This window comes from Gigantopelta aegis, unplaced genomic scaffold (genome assembly GCF_016097555.1).
Source record: "Gigantopelta aegis isolate Gae_Host unplaced genomic scaffold, Gae_host_genome ctg8002_pilon_pilon, whole genome shotgun sequence".
Taxonomy (NCBI): Eukaryota; Metazoa; Mollusca; class Gastropoda; order Neomphalida; family Peltospiridae; genus Gigantopelta; species Gigantopelta aegis.
In genome coordinates this window covers 216-11,376 of record NW_024536235.1, presented here as the reverse complement: position 1 = coordinate 11,376, position 11,161 = coordinate 216, and the positions used below count along the sequence as shown (strand labels likewise).

At 40.3% G+C, this 11,161-nt stretch overlaps 1 long non-coding RNA gene across 1 annotated transcript; it reads right to left on the bottom strand.

The window, feature by feature from the left end:
• Positions 1–4,170: 4,170 nt before the first annotated feature.
• LOC121366968 lies at positions 4,171–10,818 on the bottom strand. The gene is made up of 7 exons (XR_005957272.1): positions 10,701–10,818; positions 8,977–9,102; positions 8,352–8,476; positions 7,713–7,869; positions 6,976–7,071; positions 5,259–5,384; positions 4,171–4,758 (listed from the first exon to the last, which is right to left on the bottom strand). It is a non-coding gene; the product is annotated as an uncharacterized LOC121366968 (long non-coding RNA).
• Positions 10,819–11,161: the final 343 nt, after the last annotated feature.

Here is an 11,161-nt window from a genome sequence, read left to right as displayed (position 1 = left end):
CAAAATGGTTTTCCCAGAGGGCAGGATTATTTGTCAGTCAGATGATTTTGGAACAAGGTGAGAACATGGTTTTTGTCACCAGGGCAGCAGATACAAGAAAAATAATTTATATACTGAAATTGAGAATTATTATGGGGAAACCCCCTGCCAAAAAAAAAAAAAGTTTGGGTAGACCCCCTAACAGAAAAAATGTATATGTAATTGGTCACAAATTCCATCACCAAAAAGAAAGTACACTGCTCCCAAATGCCACCAAATCACCTACCTGTACCAGGCTGTCCAGGGACGACACTTTGATGCAGTGGCTAAGCCGTCAAACGAGTCGAGGTGATCTTCATATGTGGTCCACCGATTCACAGGGGACGACTGGCAATATGCGGTTACTTCGGCCGTCACCCAGCTGTTCCCGATGCCTTGGAAGATTTCCTGAAACAAAACAATCAAGACTTAGATGGCTATAAACTTCTTCATTGTGGTAAAGTGCTCAATCTATTCAATGAATCTTATCGAGAACATAGAAATTAACTTCCCAACATGTGATGGTGATCTGAAGTATGACGAACAGTCCTATCAACAATGGGGTATGTGTTGGCGCCTAGTTTAAAATGTGAGCTATGTCATTTTAGATCGAAGAAGCACAAATTGTACGAAGAAGTCACTTTACCCACTGCACGAGGTCAGAAAGCTGCTCAGCCTAATATTGGGATACATGTTGGCCTTATGAATACATCAGTTGGAATTACAGGATTTCGCGATTCCTTATCCGCAGCTGGTATCCCTGTTGGAAGCAAGCGTGGAATGCAGAATTCAGCCAATTATGTTGGATCCAAAACAGTGTACATAAACAGACAGGATATGAAAGAAAGACGGTCTAATTTGGTTCGACTAAACAAACTAAAAGGTTTTACCAGTGATCACAAGATAAGTGTTGAGGGAGACTGCCGTTACAACAAACAGACTTTTCGGTGGGAACTCGAGCACACCCCTCCAGCCTGCAACTCAAGCGGTCTACACCATTGCTGAGAACGAAACACCTAAAAAGGAAATTATTGGGATATACACTGCAAACAAACTTTGCAAAAAAGCCGAAATCCTCAGATCTAAGGGAGAGAAAATTACATGTCCAGATCACGGTGGAAAATGTACAGCCAATTTGAAGACAACAGATTCCATCGGCAATGAGGGCTTATATGCAGAAAAATGCGTGAATGAATTTCAAGTGGACGAAGACAAACTCAATATTGGTTATTTCACGACTGATGGCGATTCACATGCTACTGACGGTGCTACCCGGGCGCAGACAGGTTCCATTGAAAATTTACGTGACACTAGACATTTTTCTAAAAGTCAGCAAAAGGCGATTGAAAAAGTTTCATTTAGCTTAACCATGTTTCCGGGGGAAAATAAATCAGACCGACAGAAAGTACAGCGACGTTTTGCCATCGACATCAAGCAACGTTGTCACCTCGAACTTGACATCGCCCACCGTCAACTTGCAGGAGATATCACTAAAATAGTTAGAAAAATGACGTACACCATCGATTCCATCGTGGCCTGTGTGAGTGGCAACTGTTCAACACTGTGTCAAAGGCATTCATTTGTGTGTTCGGGCAGGCGGATCAAGGCATGGAAACCTGCCTATTTACCTGCAGATTCAGTTCTGAAAATGAAAGAAGGCGATAAAGAATTGTTAAGAAAATGCCTAGAACTTCGACTCGGCAAAACTGCACTTCTTAAAACAAAACTCAATACAAACACTCAAAAAGTAGAAAGTGTCAACCGGGCTTATACTAGAACAAATCCGAAACAAGTGACATTCTATCGCAACTTTGAAGCAAGAATACACAGTGCAGCCCACATGCTCAACAAAGGAATTCTAAAGTCTACTGTTACAAGATGTCAACTAGTGGGAGCCCCACTGACTGGAAGAATACACGCCCTCGCAGAACTGAAAGCTCGGGAACGTGAAGACCGGTATCATGCTACTAGGAAAAAAACTACTCGGTACAGATCCCGAAGAAATTATCTCCGCAAGGTTCGATACCAGCAATATGACGACAAACACAACAGTACTGCAAGAACAACCTACAAGAAGAATGTACTTGACTCCGAAGTTGTACCACCATGTCTAACAGATCATACGTACCTGTCCCCAAGAAGAAAAAAACAGTCTCTATAACCTGGATGGCCGATGCAGTGTTTCGGGACAATGTTTAGACAGTGTTGACGGTTGTTGTTAACATAATGTGGTTCGAGGCTCAAGTGTTCAATATTAACACAGAGGGAGTGGTGACATAAATGTGATACATCCATGCTACGAGGTATGTCAAAGTGATTGTGGTGGAGCATATACTGGAGTCGGTGTACTTTAAAAGTTTGGTGTTTTGGACGACCAGGTATTTTTGCATGAATAACTCCATATTTGTTATAATCCTTTCTTTTGTCCCATTTTTGGCAGCCTGTCCAAATTACACATCCCATATTTGGCATCTTTTCAGTCTTGGCCAATATACGATTTTTCATAGTCAATACCCAGTTTGAGTTGACCTCAACCTTAACATTTGTTGTTGTTGTTGTGGTGGTGGTCATATTACATCAGTGATTATGTAACAAATTATAAAAATTAAAGCAGCCAATTTCTGGCTCCATTAAAATTATGAAATATACCAATACATTGTTATTATAACCTTGGAAACCAGTGTGGTGTGAATTCCAGTGGTATGTGTCAAGAGTGTCTTCAGGTAGCAGAGAAGTAAATCATAACACACTGTCCACTATATTAACATAAATTTTAAAAAATAGAAAAAGAGAATTTTCCCAGGTGAATCACACATGTAGTGATGATGGCCAGTCCTTGTTTTGTGCAGCAAGTATGTCTGAACTGGGTGATGTCAACCTAAATCTGGAAATAATCTCTTATTTTTGGAGGCACCCCCCATTTTGCCATTTCACGGCTGCTAGGAAGTCTCTCCACCCCGACCATGTATTCATACTCGGTATGTACAAATCACTCATGGAAAGTGAGATCTCATTCAACACAACTGTGCACCATAAATGTAGGTGCAATTCCTGTCAAAGATCCAATTTCTTACCTATTTTCAAACTCATAAATTATTTTATTCAAATAGGGGGTGTATTTTAAAAGCACTATCTTCGTGGGCAACACGACGCTCATTGGTCAATTTACTTCTCTGCAACCTTAAGAACAAAAAATATTTTTCGGTTTATAAATTTTATTGCTCCAACATGAATACTAACATTTTGCACTTCACGAAAGTCACTTGGTTATATGTTGACGGCTGGTCAAGGGGAGATAACTCTTTGAGGAGTGTCACTGTGTTGGTCTGATTTGGCCTGTAAAAAATGGGGGGAAAATTATTAGTGTGATACACTGGAATTGTTTTGTTTAAATAAAGATTTCTATTTTAGGCCAAGTCTGACTGATTGCTAAACCTGGTAATATCATACTGTATACAGGGGGGTATTTTCAGGCCACCTCACCTGTCCCTCAATTTTTACATTTGATTTTAAAGTTGAAAATTGTGGAATGTGGGAAACATTTTCTAATTACTTCAGTGATTATCACAAAACTGTTGCTCTATTTGGAGTATCTTTGGCATATTGGGTAACCACTAGCAGCCATACGTCCACCATGACACAACAGCATGTTGTTTCAGTGTGTTGTTACTACATACCAGGACAAAGTATTCAGTGGGGGGTATTCTGCGGACCTGGCAAATGTTTTCCCAGAGGCAGGATTATTTGTCAGTCAGATAATTTTGAAAAGTGAGAACATGTTTTTGTCACACTGGGGCAGACTACAGAAAATTAAATTTATATACTGACATTGAGAAATTATTATGGGGAAACCCCCTGCCAAGAAAAAAAAAGTTTTGGGTAGACCCCCTAACAGAAAAAAATGTATATGTAATTGGTCACAAATTCCATCACCAAAAAGAAAGTACACTGCTCCCAAATGCCACCAAATCACCTACCTGTACCAGGCTGTCCAGGGAAGACTTTGATGCAGTGGCTAAGCCGTCAACGAGTCGAGGTGCATCTTCATATGTGGTCACCGATTCACAGGGGACGAGTGGCAATATGCGGTTACTTCGGCTCACCCAGCTGTTCCCGATGCCTTGGAAGATTTCCTGAAACAAAACAATCAAGACTTAGATGGCTATAAACTTCTTCATTGTGGTAAAGTGCTCAATCTATTCAATGAATCTTATCGAGAACATAGAAATAACTTCCCAACATGTGATGGTGATCTGAAGTATGACGAACAGTCCTATCAACAATGGGGTATGTGTTGGCGCCTAGGTTTAAAATGTGAGCTATGTCATTTTAGATCGAAGAAGCACAAATTGTACGAAGAAGTCACTTTACCCACTGCACGAGGTCAGAAAGCTGCTCAGCCTAATATTGGGATACATGTTGGCCTTATGAATACATCAGTTGGAATTACAGGATTTCGCGATTCCTTATCCGCAGCTGGTATCCCTGTTGGAAGCAAGCGTGGAATGCAGAATTCAGCCAATTATGTTGGATCCAAAACAGTGTACATAAACAGACAGGATATGAAAGAAAGACGGTCTAATTTGGTTCGACTAAACAAACTAAAAGGTTTTACCAGTGATCACAAGATAAGTGTTGAGGGAGACTGCCGTTACAACAACAGACTTTTCGGTGGGAACTCGAGCACACCCCTCCAGCCTGCAACTCAAGCGGTCTACACCATTGCTGAGAACGAAACACCTAAAAAGGAAATTATTGGGATATACACTGCAAACAAACTTTGCAAAAAAGCCGAAATCCTCAGATCTAAGGGAGAGAAAATTACATGTCCAAATCACGGTGGAAAATGTACAGCCAATTTGAAGACAACAGATTCCATCGGCAATGAGGGCTTATATGCAGAAAAATGCGTGAATGAATTTCAAGTGGACGAAGACAAACTCAATATTGGTTATTTCACGACTGATGGCGATTCACATGCTACTGACGGTGCTACCCGGGCGCAGACAGGTTCCATTGAAAATTTACGTGACACTAGACATTTTTCTAAAAGTCAGCAAAAGGCGATTGAAAAAGTTTCATTTAGCTTAACCATGTTTCCGGGGGAAAATAAATCAGACCGACAGAAAGTACAGCGACGTTTTGCCATCGACATCAAGCAACGTTGTCACCTCGAACTTGACATCGCCCACCGTCAACTTGCAGGAGATATCACTAAAATAGTTAGAAAAATGACGTACACCATCGATTCCATCGTGGCCTGTGTGAGTGGCAACTGTTCAACACTGTGTCAAAGGCATTCATTTGTGTGTTCGGGCAGGCGGATCAAGGCATGGAAACCTGCCTATTTACCTGCAGATTCAGTTCTGAAAATGAAAGAAGGCGATAAAGAATTGTTAAGAAAATGCCTAGAACTTCGACTCGGCAAAACTGCACTTCTTAAAACAAAACTCAATACAAACACTCAAAAAGTAGAAAGTGTCAACCGGGCTTATACTAGAACAAATCCGAAACAAGTGACATTCTATCGCAACTTTGAAGCAAGAATACACAGTGCAGCCCACATGCTCAACAAAGGAATTCTAAAGTCTACTGTTACAAGATGTCAACTAGTGGGAGCCCCACTGACTGGAAGAATACACGCCCTCGCAGAACTGAAAGCTCGGGAACGTGAAGACCGGTATCATGCTACTAGGAAAAAAACTACTCGGTACAGATCCCGAAGAAATTATCTCCGCAAGGTTCGATACCAGCAATATGACGACAAACACAACAGTACTGCAAGAACAACCTACAAGAAGAATGTACTTGACTCCGAAGTTGTACCACCATGTCTAACAGATCATACGTACCTGTCCCCAAGAAGAAAAAAACAGTCTCTATAACCTGGATGGCCGATGCAGTGTTTCGGGACAATGTTTAGACAGTGTTGACGGTTGTTGTTAACATAATGTGGTTCGAGGCTCAAGTGTTCAATATTAACACAGAGGGAGTGGTGACATAAATGCGATACATCCATGCTACGAGGTATGTCAAAGTGATTGTGGTGGAGCATATACTGGAGTCGGTGTACTTTAAAAGTTTGGTGTTTTGGACGACCAGGTATTTTTGCATGAATAACTCCATATTTGTTATAATCCTTTCTTTTGTCCCATTTTTGGCAGCCTGTCCAAATTACACATCCCATATTTGGCATCTTTTCAGTCTTGGCCAATATACGATTTTTCATAGTCAATACCCAGTTTGAGTTGACCTCAACCTTAACATTTGTTGTTGTTGTTGTGGTCATATTACATCAGTGATTATGTAACAAATTATAAAAATTAAAGCAGCCAATTTCTGGCTCCATTAAAATTATGAAATATACAAATACATTGTTATTATTACCTTGGAAACCAGTGTGGTGTGAATTCCAGTGGTATGTGTCAAGAGTGTCTTCAGGTAGCAGAGAAGTAAATCATAACACACTGTCCACTATATTAACATAAATTTAAAAAAATAGAAAAAGAGAATTTTCCCAGGTGAATCACACATGTAGTGATGATGGCCAGTCCTTGTTTTGTGCAGCAAGTATGTCTGAACTGGGTGATGTCAACCTAAATCTGGAAATAATCTCTTATTTTTGGAGGCACCCCCCATTTTGCCATTTCACGGCTGCTAGGAAGTCTCTCCACCCCGACCATGTATTCATACTCGGTATGTACAAATCACTCATGGAAAGTGAGATCTCATTCAACACAACTGTGCACCATAAATGTAGGTGCAATTCCTGTCAAAGATCCAATTTCTTACCTATTTTCAAACTCATAAATTATTTTATTCAAATAGGGGGTGTATTTTAAAAGCACTATCTTCGTGGGCAACACGACGCTCATTGGTCAATTTACTTCTCTGCAACCTTAAGAACAAAAAATATTTTCGGTTTATAAATTTTATTGCTCCAACATGAATACTAACATTTTGCACTTCACGAAAGTCACTTGGTTATATGTTGACGGCTGGTCAAGGGGGGATAACTCTTTGAGGAGTGTCACTGTGTTGGTCTGATTTGGCCTGTAAAAAATGGGGGAAAAATTATTAGTGTGATACACTGGAATTGTTTTGTTTAAATAAAGTTTTCTATTTTAGGCCAAGTCTGACTGATTGCTAAACCTGGTAATATCATACTGTATACAGGGGGGTATTTTCAGGCCACCTCACCTGTCCCTCAATTTTTACATTTGATTTTAAAGTTGAAAATTGTGGAATGTGGGAAACATTTTCTAATTACTTCAGTGATTATCACAAAACTGTTGCTCTATTTGGAGTATCTTTGGCATATTGGGTAACCACTAGCAGCCATACGTCCACCATGACACAACAGCATGTTGTTTCAGTGTGTTGTTACTACATACCAGGACAAAGTATTCAGTGGGGGGTATTCTGCGGACCTGGCAAATGTTTTCCCAGAGGCAGGATTATTTGTCAGTCAGATAATTTTGAAAAGTGAGAACATGTTTTTGTCACACTGGGGCAGACTACAGAAAATTAAATTTATATACTGACATTGAGAAATTATTATGGGGAAACCCCCTGCCAAAAAAAAAAAAAGTTTTGGGTAGACCCCCTAACAGAAAAAATGTATATGTAATTGGTCACAAATTCCATCACCAAAAAGAAAGTACACTGCTCCCAAATGCCACCAAATCACCTACCTGTACCAGGCTGTCCAGGGAAGACTTTGATGCAGTGGCTAAGCCGTCAACGAGTCGAGGTGCATCTTCATATGTGGTCACCGATTCACAGGGGACGACTGGCAATATGCGGTTACTTCGGCCTCACCCAGCTGTTCCCGATGCCTTGGAAGATTTCCTGAAACAAAACAATCAAGACTTAGATGGCTATAAACTTCTTCATTGTGGTAAAGTGCTCAATCTATTCAATGAATCTTATCGAGAACATAGAAATAACTTCCCAACATGTGATGGTGATCTGAAGTATGACGAACAGTCCTATCAACAATGGGGTATGTGTTGGCGCCTAGGTTTAAAATGTGAGCTATGTCATTTTAGATCGAAGAAGCACAAATTGTACGAAGAAGTCACTTTACCCACTGCACGAGGTCAGAAAGCTGCTCAGCCTAATATTGGGATACATGTTGGCCTTATGAATACATCAGTTGGAATTACAGGATTTCGCGATTCCTTATCCGCAGCTGGTATCCCTGTTGGAAGCAAGCGTGGAATGCAGAATTCAGCCAATTATGTTGGATCCAAAACAGTGTACATAAACAGACAGGATATGAAAGAAAGACGGTCTAATTTGGTTCGACTAAACAAACTAAAAGGTTTTACCAGTGATCACAAGATAAGTGTTGAGGGAGACTGCCGTTACAACAACAGACTTTTCGGTGGGAACTCGAGCACACCCCTCCAGCCTGCAACTCAAGCGGTCTACACCATTGCTGAGAACGAAACACCTAAAAAGGAAATTATTGGGATATACACTGCAAACAAACTTTGCAAAAAAGCCGAAATCCTCAGATCTAAGGGAGAGAAAATTACATGTCCAGATCACGGTGGAAAATGTACAGCCAATTTGAAGACAACAGATTCCATCGGCAATGAGGGCTTATATGCAGAAAAATGCGTGAAAGAATTTCAAGTGGACGAAGACAAACTCAATATTGGTTATTTCACGACTGATGGCGATTCACATGCTACTGACGGTGCTACCCGGGCGCAGACAGGTTCCATTGAAAATTTACGTGACACTAGACATTTTTCTAAAAGTCAGCAAAAGGCGATTGAAAAAGTTTCATTTAGCTTAACCATGTTTCCGGGGGAAAATAAATCAGACCGACAGAAAGTACAGCGACGTTTTGCCATCGACATCAAGCAACGTTGTCACCTCGAACTTGACATCGCCCACCGTCAACTTGCAGGAGATATCACTAAAATAGTTAGAAAAATGACGTACACCATCGATTCCATCGTGGCCTGTGTGAGTGGCAACTGTTCAACACTGTGTCAAAGGCATTCATTTGTGTGTTCGGGCAGGCGGATCAAGGCATGGAAACCTGCCTATTTACCTGCAGATTCAGTTCTGAAAATGAAAGAAGGCGATAAAGAATTGTTAAGAAAATGCCTAGAACTTCGACTCGGCAAAACTGCACTTCTTAAAACAAAACTCAATACAAACACTCAAAAAGTAGAAAGTGTCAACCGGGCTTATACTAGAACAAATCCGAAACAAGTGACATTCTATCGCAACTTTGAAGCAAGAATACACAGTGCAGCCCACATGCTCAACAAAGGAATTCTAAAGTCTACTGTTACAAGATGTCAACTAGTGGGAGCCCCACTGACTGGAAGAATACACGCCCTCGCAGAACTGAAAGCTCGGGAACGTGAAGACCGGTATCATGCTACTAGGAAAAAAACTACTCGGTACAGATCCCGAAGAAATTATCTCCGCAAGGTTCGATACCAGCAATATGACGACAAACACAACAGTACTGCAAGAACAACCTACAAGAAGAATGTACTTGACTCCGAAGTTGTACCACCATGTCTAACAGATCATACGTACCTGTCCCCAAGAAGAAAAAAACAGTCTCTATAACCTGGATGGCCGATGCAGTGTTTCGGGACAATGTTTAGACAGTGTTGACGGTTGTTGTTAACATAATGTGGTTCGAGGCTCAAGTGTTCAATATTAACACAGAGGGAGTGGTGACATAAATGTGATACATCCATGCTACGAGGTATGTCAAAGTGATTGTGGTGGAGCATATACTGGAGTCGGTGTACTTTAAAAGTTTGGTGTTTTGGACGACCAGGTATTTTTGCATGAATAACTCCATATTTGTTATAATCCTTTCTTTTGTCCCATTTTTGGCAGCCTGTCCAAATTACACATCCCATATTTGGCATCTTTTCAGTCTTGGCCAATATACGATTTTTCATAGTCAATACCCAGTTTGAGTTGACCTCAACCTTAACATTTGTTGTTGTTGTTGTGGTGGTGGTCATATTACATCAGTGATTATGTAACAAATTATAAAAATTAAAGCAGCCAATTTCTGGCTCCATTAAAATTATGAAATATACCAATACATTGTTATTATAACCTTGGAAACCAGTGTGGTGTGAATTCCAGTGGTATGTGTCAAGAGTGTCTTCAGGTAGCAGAGAAGTAAATCATAACACACTGTCCACTATATTAACATAAATTTAAAAAAATAGAAAAAGATAATTTTCCCAGGTGAATCACACATGTAGTGATGATGGCCAGTCCTTGTTTTGTGCAGCAAGTATGTCTGAACTGGGTGATGTCAACCTAAATCTGGAAATAATCTCTTATTTTTGGAGGCACCCCCCATTTTGCCATTTCACGGCTGCTAGGAAGTCTCTCCACCCCGACCATGTATTCATACTCGGTATGTACAAATCACTCATGGAAAGTGAGATCTCATTCAACACAACTGTGCACCATAAATGTAGGTGCAATTCCTGTCAAAGATCCAATTTCTTACCTATTTTCAAACTCATAAATTATTTTATTCAAATAGGGGGTGTATTTTAAAAGCACTATCTTCGTGGGCAACACGACGCTCATTGGTCAATTTACTTCTCTGCAACCTTAAGAACACAAAATATTTTTCGGTTTATAAATTTTATTGCTCCAACATGAATACTAACATTTTGCACTTCACGAAAGTCACTTGGTTATATGTTGACGGCTGGTCAAGGGGAGATAACTCTTTGAGGAGTGTCACTGTGTTGGTCTGATTTGGCCTGTAAAAAATGGGGGAAAAATTATTAGTGTGATACACTGGAATTGTTTTGTTTAAATAAAGATTTCTATTTTAGGCCAAGTCTGACTGATTGCTAAACCTGGTAATATCATACTGTATACAGGGGGTATTTTCAGGCCACCTCACCTGTCCCTCAATTTTTACATTTGATTTTAAAGTTGAAAATTGTGGAATGTGGGAAACATTTTCTAATTACTTCAGTGATTATCACAAAACTGTTGCTCTATTTGGAGTATCTTTGGCATATTGGGTAACCACTAGCAGCCATACGTCCACCATGACACAACAGCATGTTGTTTCAGTGTGTTGTTACTACATACCAGGACAAAGTATTCAGTGGGGGGT